This window comes from Meriones unguiculatus, chromosome 11 (assembly GCF_030254825.1).
Source record: "Meriones unguiculatus strain TT.TT164.6M chromosome 11, Bangor_MerUng_6.1, whole genome shotgun sequence".
NCBI classification, from domain to species: Eukaryota; Metazoa; Chordata; class Mammalia; order Rodentia; family Muridae; genus Meriones; species Meriones unguiculatus.
Window position 1 is genome coordinate 66,681,972 of NC_083359.1, and position 16,721 is coordinate 66,698,692.

The window sequence follows — 16,721 nt, forward strand, 5'->3', positions numbered from 1 at the left end:
TATCACTTGGGGAAGGTTTGATTTGTGATCGACTATATGATCAGCTTTGGAGAAGGTTCATAGTGGTGATGAGAATAAAATGTATTCTTTTGTGTTTGGGTGAAAAGTTCTGTAGATATCTATTAGGTCCATTTGATTCATGACTACTGTTAGTTTCATTATTTCTCTATTTAGTTTCTGTCTCAATGATTTGTCCACTGGTGAGTGTGAAGTGTCAAATTCTACTACTATTAATGTGTGGGGTTCAATGTATAATTTAAGCTTAAATATTTCATCTACAAATGTGGGGGCCCTTGTATTTGGGGACTAGATGTTCAGGACTGAGATATCCACTTGGAAGATTTTTCTGTTGACAAGTATCAACTGTTCTTCCATATCTATTTTCATTAATTTTGTTGAAAGTCTATTTTATTAGATACTAGGATGGCTACTCTATCTTGCTTCATAAATCCATTTGCTTGGAAATACTTTTCCACCAGATTGCTCTGAGGTAATGTCTATTTTTGTTGCAGAGGTGTGTTTCTTATATGTAGCAGAATGCTGTGTCCTGTTTCTGTATCCATTCCTTTAGCCAGTGTCATTTTATTGGAGAATTGAATCCATTGATATTGAGAGATATTAAACTGACCAATGATTATTAGTTCCTTTTATTATGATATTGGTATTGGTAGTGTTTTGTGTGCTTGTCTCATTTTGGTTTTGCTATTGTGAAGTTATTTATATCCTGTTTGTTTGTTTGCTTGTTTGTTTGTTTGGAGAAGGATGTAATTGACCTACTTGTTTTGGAGTTTTCCCTATAGTATCTTCTGTAGGGCTGTGTTTGTGCATAGCTATTGTTTAAATTTGGTTTTGTCATTAAATATCTTGTTTTCTTCCTTTTTTTTTTTTCAATGCAGTTTATTCAGGAACCTTGAACAATCATCTGACCCTGGGGAAAGCCAGCCCACAGCTTAAATAGCCTCTGGGTAGCCAACCCCAGCGTGCCATGTGGGCAATGCAGATAGGTCCACATACATGGAAGCAAGCCAGATCCTTGGCCTTAGCCAAATGTGGAGTTGTTCGTGACAGAGAGAACTCACCATCAGGAAGGTGGAAGGCGGAAACCAGCTCCATCTTTAAGGCACGACGTTACGCAGTTCTCTCCGGTTCCCCCTTTTAGTTTTAGACGCATCAGGCAAGAGTAGAGGTCTGATCTCTGATATTAGAAATAAATTGAGACTTTGTACCAATGTTCATTTAGGTGTCATCCACCCAAAGAGCATCAGACCCGTCTGATACCTATTTCTCAGAGGCGGGACCTGGGGCATCAACCCTCATGCAATCAGACATGCTCTTCTCTGGGTCCAAAGCGGCTGACCCTGAGTGCAGTGCTTAGCCTCGCATCCTGAGCATAACATTTTAGCTTTTTATGGTAGCCAACCATGCTTGGGGAGACTGTCCTGCTTCAATGGCTGTAAAGGCCTGAATGGTCATGGCTGCATTACGCTGTTCTGAGACTCTAATCTTGCATATATACCACAGGCAAACCAAGGAGACCAACACCAGAAGGCCTGCTAATGCTCCCATGCCCGCCCATTCCTTCAGAAGATTCATGGCTGCAGCAATCCATGATGATAATCCTGTGGCTAGTCCTGCATCCACTCTGGTAGAATTTACCGTGACAATGGTGTAAGGCTCTGTAAATGTCTGTTAGGTCCATTTGATTCATGACCTCTGTTAGAGATATTGTTTCTTTGTTTAATTTCTGTTTTGTTGACTTGTCCTTTGTTGAGAGTGGGGTGTTGAAGTCTCCCACTATTAATGTGTGGGGATCTATGTGTGGTTTAAGTTTTATCAATGTTTCTTTCACAAATGTGGGTGCCCTTGTATTTGGAGCATAGATGTTCAGGATTGTGATGTCTTCTTGGACACTTCATACTTGATGAGTATGAAGTGTCCTTCCCCATCTCTTTTGATTAATTTTGGTTGAAAGACTATTTTATCAGATATTAGAATGGCTACTCCTGCTTGCTTCTTGCGTCCATTTGCTTGAAAAGCTGTCTTCCATCCCTTTACCCTCAGGTAATGTCTATCTTTGTGTCTTAGGTGTGTTTCTTGTATACAACAGATTGCTGGGTTTTGTTTACACATCCATTCTGTTAGTCTGTGTCTTTTTATTGGAGAATTAAGTCCATTGATATTGAGAGAGATTAATGACCAGTGGCTGTTAGATCCTTTGAATTTGATGTTGGCTATCGTCATACGGTTGTGTGCTTGGTTGCTTTTTGTTTTACTGTAGTGGGGTTATTTATTTCCTGTGTTTTCTTGAATGTAGCTAGCTTTCTTGGGTTATATTTTCCCTTCCAGTGTTTTCTGTAATGCTGGATTTGTTTGTAGGTATTGTTGAAATTTGTTTTTGTCATTGAATATCTTGTTTTCTCCGTCTATGAGGACTGAGAGTTTTGCAGGGTATAATAGCCTGGGCTGACATCTGTGTTCTCTTAGGGTCTGCATGATATCTGTCCAGGCCCTTCTGGCTTTCATAGTCTCTGTTGAAGTCAGGTGTGATTCTAATGGGTTTGCCATTATATGTTACTTGGCCTTTTTCTCTTGCAGCTTTTAGTATTTTTTCTTTGTTCTGTATACTTACGGTTTTGATTATTATGTGGCGGGAGGATTTTCTTTTCTGGTCTAATTTATTGGGTGTCCTATAGGCCTCTTGTATTCTTATTGGCCTCTCCTTTACATTGGGGAAATTTTCTTCAATGATTTTGTTGAAAATATTTTCTGGGCCTTGGTGCAGGGAATCTTCTTTTTCCTCTATTCCTATTATTCTTAGGTTTTGTCTTTTTATGTTGTCTTGAATTTCTTGGACGGTCTGTGTCAGGAATTTTTTAGATTTAACATTTTCTTTGACAGAAAATGTTAAAATCTATTTCTTTTATTGTATCTTCCACACCTGAGATTGTTTCTTCCATTTCTTATAGCCTATTGTTTATGCTAACCTCTGTAGTTCCTGCTTTCTTCCCTAAGTTCTTTCTCTCCACAATTTCTTCCATTTGTGTTTTTTTAATTTTTCCAATTCTATCTTCAGGTCTTGAGCTATTTTGTTGGTTTCCTTCCCCTGTCTGACTGTATTTTCATGTTTTTCCGTCAATTCCTTCAGCTGTTTGTTTGAACAATCCACTGTTTCTTTTATTTCATTCAGTGATTTAAGCATTTCCTCTCTAAGGGCCACATACTTTTTGGCTGCAGCTTCTATTTCTTTTCGTATTTTATTTGTTTCCTCTGTTATCATCTTCTTGAGCATAGATGTTAGGTCGTCTCCTTGAATTTTATTTATGCTGAGGTATCTAGGGCTATTTGCCCCTGGATAACTGGGTTCTGGAGATGCCATAATGCTCTGGCTTTTGTTGGTTGAACTTTTATGCTGTCCTCTACCCATTGGGCTATCTTAGTTGTTTGAATTTAGTTTCTGGTTGTTCCTGGACTGTTGTAGTGGAGAGAATCCCTTTGGCAGGAAGATAGTTTTTCCTCAAGGAAGCCTTCCCAGCTTTTTGGGTATAGTCCCTGGATGTCTGGTGTTTTTCAGGAGTTGCTACAGCTCAACTCAGGCATAGAGACATGGGTGGTAACTGTGGTCCTGATTAGTCAAGAGGGCTGTCCTCTCACCGGGAGAAGTCCTGGAGACAGCTGCCCTCCTTCTGGGTTTCTTGCTGTAAATTTAGTGATCAGCTGCTGTAACCTGTGTGTCCCGTGGTTTGGTCGGTTTTGTTAGGGATAACTGGTTGCCCCTTGGAGCAGTATCTGGGGGTTGATCTCAGGGTTCCCGCTTTTTTGTAGGTCTGAGGTTGGGGCTCTGTGCCCCAGTACCCAAGAGGTAATCTGTGGCGGGTGAGTACTGCTCTGGTGTCTTGGGGCACGCAGTTCTGTCTGTAAGGAGTAGTTGGTACCAAGCAGGCCTCTGGGCTGGTGGAGCGTGCGCCCACCTGCTAGTCTGTGGGAGCTGAGTTTCCAATCACTCTGTGGTCCCTGTTTGGGCCCAGATCTGTGATGGATGGCCGTACTCACCTGTTTGTGATCTGCAGGCTGCTAGACTTTCCCTAGGTGACCCCAGCAGCATGGTTTCTTCCTTCTCTGTGTGGTCCTCTCCGGACAGGGGTTCCCAGTCCCTGTTGTACTGGGGCGCGCAGCTTGTCTGTACTGCTGAGCTGAGCTTGCAGCTCTCCGCACGCAGCAGGAGCTCGGCTGTGATGGCGGCAGAGACCTTCCGGGGAAAGACTGGGTGACCCGCAATCAGACCCACAACCTTGCTTCCCTGTGGGGTCCCCCCGCGAATGGGACTCCCAGTCTCAGGCACCCTTGTGCCCACGGATCAGCCTGGGAAGGTGATTGGGACACGCCCGCTTGTGGCTCCAGCCTAGAGACCCAAAGCCCGCTTTACCAGGGATTTCTTCCAGGTTCTGGCTGGGTAGCTGTGAGTGGACCTGACCGATTCCCACGCTGTGGGAGCCTCCTCTCACCTGGGAAACACAATTGATGTAGTTTCAGGGCCCCGAGTTCAGACTTCTGGTCTCTGCACGGAGAGTGCTGTCCTGCTTCTCAGACGCGGTGTTCTCTCGGCGCCGCCATCTTGGCTCCCTCTAAATATCTTGTTTTCTTTGTTTATGCTGACTGAAAGTTTTGCTCTGTATAGTAATATGGGCTGACATTTGTGGTCTCTTTTTATTAAATCAGCTTTTTGTTTGTTTTTATTTTTTAATTTAATTTTTTATTTATTACAATTTATTCACTTTGTACCTCATCTGTAGCCCCACCCTCATACCCTCCCAATCCTACCCTCTCTCCCTCCCTCATCTCCTCCCATGCCCCTTCCCCAGTCCACTGATAGTGGAGGACCTCTTCCCCTTCCATCTGACCACAGTAGGGACTATGTCTGACATGAACTCAGAGGCTGGCTCTTTAACCAACTCCTCCTGAGGGGGTACCAGCCTTACCAGGCCACAGGGAAAGAATATGAAATATGTTTGTCATCTCTTAGCATCTGCATGACATCTGTCAAGTCCTTTCTCTGTTTAGAAGTCAGGAGTGATTCTCATATATCTGCCTTTATATGTTACTTGGTCTTTTTCTCTTGCAGCTTTTAATATTTCTTCTTTGTTCTGTTCATTTAGTGTTTTGATTATTATGTGGCAGGATGAATTTTTTTTCCAATCTAATCAATTTGGTGTTCTGTAGGATTAAGTTCCCAGCAAGCTCGTAGAATAATACACAATTGGCTTCAACTCTAGTTCCAGGGCAAAAATTATTTACCATTGAAGCTTTAAAACAACAACAACAGAAAGGTCAATTTAATGTGTACATTATTTAATTTAGATCATAACTTTGGAACATAAAGTGATAATATATATTTATATGTATCTTCCATGGTTCTTAATTTTACACACTAATTTTACTGTTACTAACTGAATTAATTTGATAAAGCATTTTATTATTTGACTATTTTTTTTTTTTACTCTCCTGTTTATAGACATTTTGGTTTTTAAAAGAAATAGCAAAGACTTTTACTGGTCATCAAGGGGTAGATTAGGAATTTTTGGTTCATATAATAGTATTTCTGAGTGCAAGCTACGTGTGAAATACTCCTGATAATGAAGAATAAAACCCTCAGAGATGAGTATGATTTATATGAATGATCAGGATTTTGTGGCTTCATTTGTTTATTTCTCTATCTTTGTAGATTTTGCATTTTGTATATGCAATGTGGAAAATAAATGTATCTCTCTTGATTTATTTTTTGGAAAAACAATGTTTTTTTTTTCTATCAAAATTTGTAATAACATTTATACCTGTTTTAAATAGTTTATGTTTTACATATTGTTAAAGCAATCACCCTCTTCCTTGTCCACTGCTGTAGTTTTGACTCATTAGTCTTTATGACTTTTATGAAGGTGACTTAACATGTACATTTTATTTTGTATCATTCATTCTTCAAAACTTTCAGTTACATTTTATTTTTGACATTATCCATTTTTGACAAAGAAGCCAAAACATGACGAGCAAAAAACGATAGCATCTTCAATAAATGGTGCTGGTCTACATGTATCATTTGGATGTCTACATGTAGAAAAATGCAAATGGATCCATATTTATCACCCTGCACAAAACTAAAGTCCAAGTGATCAAAGACTGAACATAAAACCAGACACACTAAACCTGTTAGCAGAAAAAGTGGGAAAGAGCCTTTAACTCATTGGCACAGGAGAAAACTCCTTGAACAGAAGAACATCAACAGCACAGGCTCTAAGATCAACAATCAATAAATGGGACCTCATGAAACTGAGAAGCTTCTGTAAAGCAGAGGACACTGTCATCAGAAAAAAAAAATGGCAGCCAATGGTCTGGGAAAGAAACTTCACTAACCCTATATCCAACATAGGTCTAATATCCAGAATATATAAAGAACCGAATCAGTTAAAAAGCAGCAAATCAAGTAATCCAATTAAAAAAAATGGGATACAGAGCTAAAGAGAGAATTCTCAATAGAGGAATGTCAAAAGGCAGAGAAACAATTAAAGAAATGTTCAATATCCTTACTTATCAGGGAAATCCAAATAAAAATGACCTTGAGATTTTCCCTTATACCCATCAGAATGGTTTAAGATAAAAAAACTCAAGTGACAATACATGCCGGAGAAGATGTGGAGAAAGGGGAACCCTCTTCCATTGCTGGTGGGGATGTAAACTTGCACAACACCTTTGGAAATAAATCTGGCGCTTCCTCAGAACATTAGGAATAGTGCTACCTCGAAATCCAAGTATACCACTTCTAGACATTTGTCCAAAATATGAACGAGTATACAACAAGGACATTTGCTCAACCATGTTCAAAGCAGCTCTATTCATAAAAACCAGAAGCTGGCAACAACATAGATGTCCCTCAATGGAGGAATAAATACAGAAAATATGGTACATTCACACAATGTAATACTACTCAGCAATTAAAAACGAGGAAATCATGAAATTTGCAGACAAATGCTGGGAACTAGAAAAGATCATCTTGAGTGAGGTAACCCAGAAGCAGAAAGACACAGATGGTATATACTCACTCATAAGCGGATATTATATTAGTCATATAATATATGATAAACATACTAAAATCCATACTCTTAAAGAAGCTATACAAAAGAAAGACCATAGGGAAGATGCTTAATCCTCATTCAGAAGGAGAAATATTGTAGACATTGGAAGCAGGAGAAGACAGGGAACACGACTGAAGCCTGCCACAGTAGGGCAATGAAAGACTCTGCTGATCGAGGTTTAGAAGCAGAGGCTTTGACACATAGTCAAATTTTGGGTGGAGTGCATCTAATCTTATGAATGAAAGGAGAAATAGAAAGACCTGGAGGGGACAGAAGCTCCAAAAGGAGACCAACAGAGACAATAAAACTGAGCCCTGGGAACTCTCCAGAGACTGATACCCCAACCAAGGACAATGTATGGAGAGGACTTAAAACCCCAGGTCAGATGTAGCCCTTAGACTCAGTCTCCAAGTGGGTAACCTAATGAGGGGAGCAGGGGTTTTCTCTGGCATAATCTCAGTGTTGAGAATTCTGGGAGATATCCCATGCCTTAAAAAAGTATAGACTACCTTCTCAGATTCACTGATGAAAGTTTTCAACGTTAGCTAAAAAAAAAAAAAAGTAGGCATAGAGTGATTCAGTATTTACTTCATTATAGGCCATATAAAATTATCACATGATTCAAATTAAAGCCAATGAGATTATCTCAATCCTTTTCCATTTTTATTATGCATAAGTGTGTGGCAGTTTTCTGTGTCATCTGAGTTGATATCTTCTGAATCTCTTTCTTTCTTGAGTAATATCTCTTATGTGGAAGCTTCTCTTACTTAGATCAGAACTTTATCAATTATGATTGAATCCATAGCCTTTCATCACCTGTGGAAATATAGAGAAAACTGTTTCACCAACACAATACATTCTCTTATTTCCATTCTGATGTCAAACATCTTTAAAATATATGGGCCAATGTAATTGAGTACTTTTTTTAGAATCTAGTCTTTGTCAGCTAAACTTATTTCCTCTTTTTCTTTATCCAGCAACAATTATACCTTCATACATCCACACATAAACACTTCCATTCCATGACTGGCTCCATGACACGCTTCTTACCCATTTAAACACACTAGTGTCAGTTAAAAGAGGTATCCATTGTCTGAGATTAAAATAATAGTAACAATAATAATCTGAGCTCCCGTTGTTCTAGTAGACCAATCCCTACAAATTGATAATTTCTGAATTATCTGAAGGGGCCAATCTGAATTCCAAGACTCTTGTAATATTGTAGCTTAGTTATAACAGTTTTTATGTCCTCCAAATATTCAATTTCAAAACTCTATTTGGAAGCCTGCTTCATAGCAACCTATGATGTCATCATGTATTGCCTGCCAGGTAGGCACACCTGGCAGGTGTGGTTAAGTTGTTCCTTAAAAGGATCAACCCACCTCTTTGTCTCTCTCTTGCCCTCAAGCCCTCTTACTCTCTCACTCTCCAGCTCTCTCCCCTTTCTTTTTTGGGGTACTCTCCTCCCTTCTCCCATCATGTCCCACTCTCTCCTTCTCTCTCTCTCTTTTCATCCCCATCTAATAAACCTCTTTCATATAAAAATTTGTGTGCATCATCTTTTCGTTGGTCCTAAGATTGGTGCATTGGCCAGGAAGGGCTCTTCTGGTAACACAGGATCTGGTCACACCAGATAGTCTTAATGGACTATGAAGCCTGCAACAGATTTTTTGATTGTTTGTTTTGTTTTTTTCTGTTCTACCTATCCTTAACCACTACTCAGTTATATATGCTTTAATACCTACACTTCCTGTCAACTGCTCGGTCCTTACATCACACAGCTGTCCCTCTACTTACAGCTGCTCAGACCTGGTGTCCTGTGATGTGCTCTGAGCACCTGGGACAAGGCAGACACTCATGTTGCGCCAGAATTAGCTTGGGGAAATTAAAACACTCAGGCCAGATGCTGAAACTATTGCTTTGTACACAGATACAGCTTCTAAGCTGTTTCTGTCAGGTAAGCAATTGCTGGATACCCTTTGCACAAATAGGTTAGATAATGCCTGCTGCCTCAGGCCCCACAGGCAAAGTTTCAAATATTTCACGGAATGCCTGCTGAGAGAGAATGGCTTGCAGAGCAGGGTTTTCAGTTGCACATACTTCCGATCAACCATGCTGCATGTAGGCAGAGAGTTTTGAACCAGGCCTGGACAGCCATCCCATCAGCAAACACCTTTCTCTGTCACTATACCTCTGTGGCCATGTACTGCATATAGCTAGCCACCATGCTGATTTTGGGATAAGGAAGGTGGAGCCATGGCTTCACTGCCATATCCACTAGTGGCAAGCACATGGTTTCACTGCCATCTTAACTTAGAGCAATCAAGGGAAGTCACATGATTGGCAGCCATATTGGTTATATATATATATATATATATATATATATATATACATGTATATATATATACATATATATACATATATATATATATAACAGCAACAACAAAAACTGTGGTTTACCCCACTGTCAGCTGCTTTTACTACTTTGATTTTGTCCCACTGTTTTCAGAGCTGCAAGACTACAGTCTCTTGTAGATCCTAAAAGGCCACTGAGTCCCTTCCTACCTCCATTCCAAAGCTGTGTATCTGCCCCTATCCTTTCCCACTGATGAGATTCCCTCTAGGAGAACTCCTTCTGATAAAGCCCTGGTACCAGGCACTGAGGTTCTCTCAGGCTTAATATGCCTTACATGAGAAGCAGCCCAAGCTCCTCATTTTTCAGTCATAGGAAAAGGGAGGAATGTTAGTATTTAGGCAGCCTTCTCTGGATTGCCTAGCAACCTATGATGTCATCATGTGTCAACCTCCAGGTAGCCACACCTGGCAGGCATGTTTAGGTTGCTCCTTAGTAGGATCAATCTACCCCTTTTTCTCTCTTGTTCTCTTGCCCTCTCATTCTCTTGCTCTCCTTCTCTCTCCCCTTTAACTATCGGGGTGCCTCCTTTCTACCCCTTATCATACCTTGCTCTCTCCTCTCTCTCTTCATCTCTGTCTAGTAAACTTCTTTCATATAAAATCTGTGTGCATCATCATTTCATTGGGCCTAACAAATACCATTTAACTTAATTTTAATTTGGTCTACGGGTATTAACAACAATTTGCCAGAAAACCTATCTTCTTGTACTTCTAAATCCTCCTCTTCTTTCAACTGGAGCTGTTTTGCTTTGACATATGAAAACAGTAAAAGCTGAACAATCCTATCTCCTGCTTTAAACTGCATATTTTTCTTTATGCAATCCATAATCTCAATCTCTCCCTTGAAGTCTTTATCTATAACTCCTAGATATACAATGAATTCTTGAGATGTTAGGCTACTTCCTAAAACCATTCCTATTGAATTTTTTTGGAGTGGAGATCCATGAATTGGCATTGACTTTTCAGTGATAGTCAGGCTTTTAATTACATGTAATTCTAGGGCACCACTTTCTTCTGTAGTATGCATTACGTCTCTGACACCCAGTTTGGATGAGCTATATTGGTGCCCCCTGTTGTTTGTTGCCAGGTACAGCTAACCCCTAGGGGAGTTTCCTTTATTTACAGGATTATCTCTTAGGGAATTTTCTACCAGTAATGGATTATCTTGCATATCTCTTGCTAATCTGCATTCATTAGTGCAATGCCTAATCTTACCACACCTTTTTTTTTTTTCCTTACCTCACTTTCTACAAAATCTGGAAGGTCAAGATATTCTAGAGCAATTTCTAAGAATGCCTGTCTACGATGCTGAGCCTGATGGGCAACTGTTGGGCAGGTGAACGGAATTTTAGGTAAGAACTGGGAAATAGTAAGAGCTGGAGAGGACAGGGTCTCCACAAGGAGAGCAACAGAACAAGAAAATTTGAACACAGGGAACTTCCCAGAGACTCATACTCCAACCAAGGACTATTCATGGAGATAACCCAGAACCCCTGCACAGATGTAGCCCAGGGCAGTTCAGAGTCCAATTGGGTTACATAGTAATGTGAAGAGGGACTGCCTCTGACATAATCTGATTGGCCTGCTCTTTGATCACCTCCCTCTGGGGGGGGAGCAGCCTTACCAGGCCATAGTAGAGGACAATGCAGCCACTTTTGATGTGAACTGACAGACTAAGATCAGAAAGGAGAGGAGAACCTCCCCTATTAGTGGACTTGGGGAGTGGCATGCAAGCAGAGGGAGGAGGGAGGGTGGGACTGGGAGGGGAGGAGGGAGGGGCTTATGGGGGGATACAGAATGAATAAAGTGTAATTGATGAAAAATTTTAAAAAAAAGGGAAAAAATAATTTAAGAACCTTAAATGACTTTCAAAAGTGGAGGAAAACATGGAGTTAGTCAATTGGCATGGAGCACGTCTCGCCCCTGGGGGCAATGGTCTCCTGAACCTACTCAGATCTCAGACACCACCACTGCTAGTTCTAGAACTGATGCAGGATGTTTCAATGAGGGGGTTAAGGCTTCTCATAATATTTCCTATAAGCCCACACCTGTTCGTCTATATCCCCCATTTTTATTCATTATTAGCCAGATAGAGCCAAGTAATTGTGGTAATGATACTTGCTTTTTTGCCCAATGCTGGAATGCTAGTAAATTTAGGTATGCCCTGGTTACTCGCATGCCTCACTGGGTGCCTGTGCCCGTTGATGCCCCTCATGCTATGACTCTCTTCAGACAGAAAAGGGATCTTGGAACTACAGCCACCATTGTTACTACCATCTCATTGGCAGCTGTTGGAGCTACCACCAGGGCATTAGCCATGAGTCATACTGGGCAGACTGCTCAGACCCTGAATAATCATTTAGCCAATGTAGCTCATGCCTTAGTTGTACATAAAGGAATTAATGCTCAACTAAAAGGAAGCTTGATGGTGTTGAATCAGAGTATTGACCTCGTGCAGGAGCAAATTGATACCCTATGGCAAATCGCTCAACTTGGCTGTCAATGAAAATATGCTGGACTTTGAGTCACTAGCATATAACATGAGAATTTTTCCTGTGCTGCAAATCTGTCTAAACAATTGTGGAGCTATATTTTAGGTAATTGGACTGGAGAATTCGATACTACGATGGAGCAGCTGAGAGTGGCCATTGTCACAGTAAATTCTACCAGAGTGGACGCAGGAATAGCCACAGGATTATCATCATGGATTGCTGCAGCCATGAATCATCTGAAGGAATGGGCGGGCATGGGAGCGTTAGCAGGCCTTCTGGTGTTGGTCTCCTTGGTTTGCCTGTGATATATATGCAAGATTAGAGTCTCACAACAGTGTGATGCAGCCATGATCGTTCAGGCCTTTACAGCCATTGAAGCAGGACATTCTCCCCAAGCATGGTTGGATACCATAAAAAGCTAAAATGTTACGCTCAGGATGCGAGGCTAAGCACTGCACTCAGGGTCAGCCGCTTTGGACCCAGAGAAGAGCATGTCTGATTGCATGCGGGTTGATGCCCCAGGTCCCGCCTCTGAGAAAAAGGTATCAGACGGGTCTGATGCTCTTTGGGTGGATGACACCTAAATGAACATCAGTACAAAGTCCCAATTTATTTCTAATATCAGAGATCAGACCTCTACTCTTGCCTGATGCGTCTAAAACAAAAAGGGGGAACTGTAGAGAGCTGCGGAATGCTGTGCCTTAAAGATGGAGCTGGTTTCTGCCTTCCACCTTCCCGATGGTGAGTGCTCTCTGTCACGAACAATTCCACATTTGGCTAAGGCTGAGGATCTGGCTTGCTTCCATGTATGTGGACCTATCTGCATTGCCCACGTGGCACGCCTGGGTTGGCTACCCAGAGGCTATTTAAGCTGTGGGCTGGCTTTCCCCAGGGTCAGATGATTGTTCAAGGTTCCTGAATAAACTGCATTGAAAAAAAAAAAAAAAAAAAGAATGCCTGTCTACAATTCTTTTAAAATGAATTGTCTTCTCTGCTAAAAACAATGGACCCTTTAAGATCTAGAATTATTGGCCATTACTTGTCCAGTTACATAGCCATTAGTGTCAATATCATCAGTAGTACTAATGAATATATTTATTGCAGCTGATCAAGCTGGTAAATGTCAAAGAACTTTTTTACATTCCACATTTGGGTTTTTGAAAGCTAAAATTTCAATTAATAACTATCTCAAATTTGGATCTGATGTTGCCCTGTCCACAACAGATGTTAGTTAACTCTATGTCAGTAAAAGTCCCTTTGGTGCTTTGTATAAGCTTTGTGAATAACCTAGACCTTTTTATTTGCTCCTCTACCTTATCCCAGGCTCTTACAGCTACTAAAGTACACTGTGTAATAACAGAGTCATCAAATTGTATGAGCATACTAAAGTTCACCTAACAATTGATCTTTTACAATATTAACACCTTTAGACCTGTTGCAGTTTTTCATAACTTCAGCTTCTTTTCACCACCATGATAGCCATTATAACTGAAAACAAGCTCCCCGTACAGCTGTTGCTAAATCTTACCAGGCTTGGGATATAATCTTAGTGTCACCAGATTTGTCTTACAAGTAGTGAGTGCATTCCATAAATTATTATTGATTCTTTAGAATGTTTAATATCCTGTATTTTAGCAGGATTTAAGGCAGTAAGAAAATGATTCTAAGTTTCAGTTTCCAACCTCCATCTGTAACCTAGGCCTAGGATGTTTTCAGCCTCTGAACCTTACTTCTGAATAAGCTCACCCTTTTTAGTTCTTTCTGAATTCTGGCTGACTGCTTCTACTCAGTTGTTCTGGCTCAAACTCCACTCAAAACTAACTGATTCAAGCTAGCTTCTCTCCACTTCTCACTGAATTGCTCTGCTTGGAAAAACTGCCTCTGAACTCTATGAACTGAAGCTATGAACTCAAGTGCACTCAACTGAACTGTTTGGTACTGAACTCTATTGTACTCTCCAGAAATTCTTTCACTGTTCTTAAGTAGCAGTGTTTATGAGTTGGGCATATCCTACAACTGTGTGAGCTCAGACACACACATGGAAAACTGATAAGGAACCAGTTGTAGGAGATAACTAATAATTGTGCATCCAAGATAAAAAATTTCCAAACTTTTCAGCAATCCTGTGATCATTTTCAAATATTAACTCATCTCACCCTAAAGAAAAGGAATAATTACAATATACTGTTCCAAAATAATAGCACAATAAACATTTCATTATGTAGTAAAATATCTAATAGAGTATATTAATATCAGTGCTAAATGGATACAATCAAATAACATAGAAACAAACAATAAAAACATATTTATAAGATTGTATTAATGCATTGGTTCACATATACACACACAAGCACGCACTCATATATATAACATTGAAGAGTACATTATTAACATAAGAGTAGTAGAATATAGGAGTCATTAAAGAAGAGTATCTGGGAGAGTTAGTGGAATAAATGAGAGGATGGAGTTATAATTGTCTATTTCAGTTAATAGCATAAACAAAATCAACCATTGAAAGTATAATTCTTGACTTAAATTATTTGTCTTTTTGCTCTGACTTCAGACCATCTATGTGAGACAAATAGATGCCTGGTTTGGATTCTATGAAGTAACTGCATCAGCATTTTCTGTGAAAGAAATGGAGAGTTGCAGCTAAACTATGTCACTTTCTCATAATAAATAGGAACATCAGACCAAGCTGTATCTAAAAGTCCTGACAGTTATTCAAGGCAGACAGTACATGTCTGTTTCAAGAAAAGAGCTGTTTCCCTGATAGCCAAGGAGATAAGCAGATAAATAAGTATCTGTTGCTTCTGCACTCCAAAAACAGAAAAGCTTTTGTCTTATTGCTTCAAGACAGAACAATGGTGGTCCTAAAGGATTCCTGAACATGTGTAAGTAGGAACAAAGTCCAAAATACAGTTAAAAATAGAGCCACCATACGATGACTTGAAAAACAATGCAATAATAAAATGTGTCTGTACTTTTATATGTATATATGTGTGTGTACATGTGTATTTCTTGTGTGTGTCTTTTAATTCAGAATAGTGAAATAAAAAAAACAAAATAGTTTGTTTAAAACATAGTAAAATCATTTGACAGCTTTTATGAAATGGAGTATCATTTAGTGTTAATTAAATACTTTGCAAAAGAGATTTTGTAAGATACATCTAAAGCATAAAGCCCAGCATTTGATGGAAAATATAAAGAAAACTACAAGTGACCTAAGGACTGAACTGAGTGGAGGGGATGACATGTGGTGACCACTTCTGTAATAATCCAGACTGCAGAGATGAAGAAGGAAAGTCTTAGAAATGTATAGAATAGTGTGGTCTACACATAATTTTCTGGACAGATACTCAGTAACTCTCTCTCTCTCTCTCTCTCTCTCTCTTTCACACACACACACACACACACACACACACACACACACACAGACATGTTAGGTTTACTGGGGAGATTGTTGTAAAGTGCTTGCTACAAATTCACTCCCAGAACCTGTGTAAAATGTGAAGGTCTTATGATATGGGTTTGTAATCTCAGTACAAGGTAGGCAGAGACAGGAGAGTCTCTGGCCCTTTGGCTAACCAGTGTATTTGGATCACCAAGCTCCAGGTTCAATGAGAGACTGTCTCAAAAACTAAGGTGGAGAGCAGTTAAGACAAGAACCCTTATTATACTTTATAGCCTACAAAGGCACACACAAACACATATATGTGTGTCATGTATGTACAGGTGTTCCCGGAAGCCAGAAAAGCCATCAGATGTCATGTATCTGGAGGTACAGCTGTTTATAAGATGCCTAATGTGGGTGTTAGGAACTGAACTCAGGTTGTAAGAGCAGTAGTTTCTCTTAATCCTGAGTTTTCTCTAATTCTACTCCTTCTCTTCATGTTCTTTCTCCTTCTGCTCTTAATCCCTTCTCCTCTCTTCCTCCTCCTCCTCATCTTACTTTTGAAGCACAGTCTCTGTCTAATTAATATTTCACACATGGTTATGCATTAAGAGCTAGCAAGTGAACTGTGGCTAATCTACCAGACACTACATACCTAAAGAAAACAACTTATTCCTCCCCTAGAAATCATGAACTGTCAAATAGCTCCTCTAGTAATTGCAGGGGATTGTGTGAAACCACACCCCCACCTCATTCCTGCTCATGCTGGAATGCTGGCTGGTGTGATGAACTGCTGCTGCTCATCACTGCTGTAAGTTCACGAGTTCAGAGTTTTGTCATCCCTACTTTCTTTCTTCTAGATCTCTGGCCTGTTAGAATCTTTCTAAACTTCTGCAGTGTTTTCCTAGTCTTTTGATGAAAGTGGAAGTTGTAGATGCATAGCTAAGCTCTTCAATTATATTTACTCTCTACACTTTTACTTTTTGGAGTCCTGTGGGTAAGTGTCATCCAGTGCTGAAAGCATCTTCTCTGTTGAGAAGCTCTGTGAGTAGAGACACATGCTTAAAAGGCAGCTTGATATTAATTTCATTTAGCAAATTTATTTTCAACATCTATCAGCTGCTTCACTTTTATTTTTATTTCAGCTTCACTGCAAAATTTATCCTGCCAGCAAAAATACATCTCAAGCCACTGCGTATTGAGGTTTGGCTGAAAGCGTATTTGTCTTCAGAGAATTAGATACATTCTGTGCTGTGAGATTTGTATGTGCATATGTGCATGTGCAGTGTGTTTGTGTAT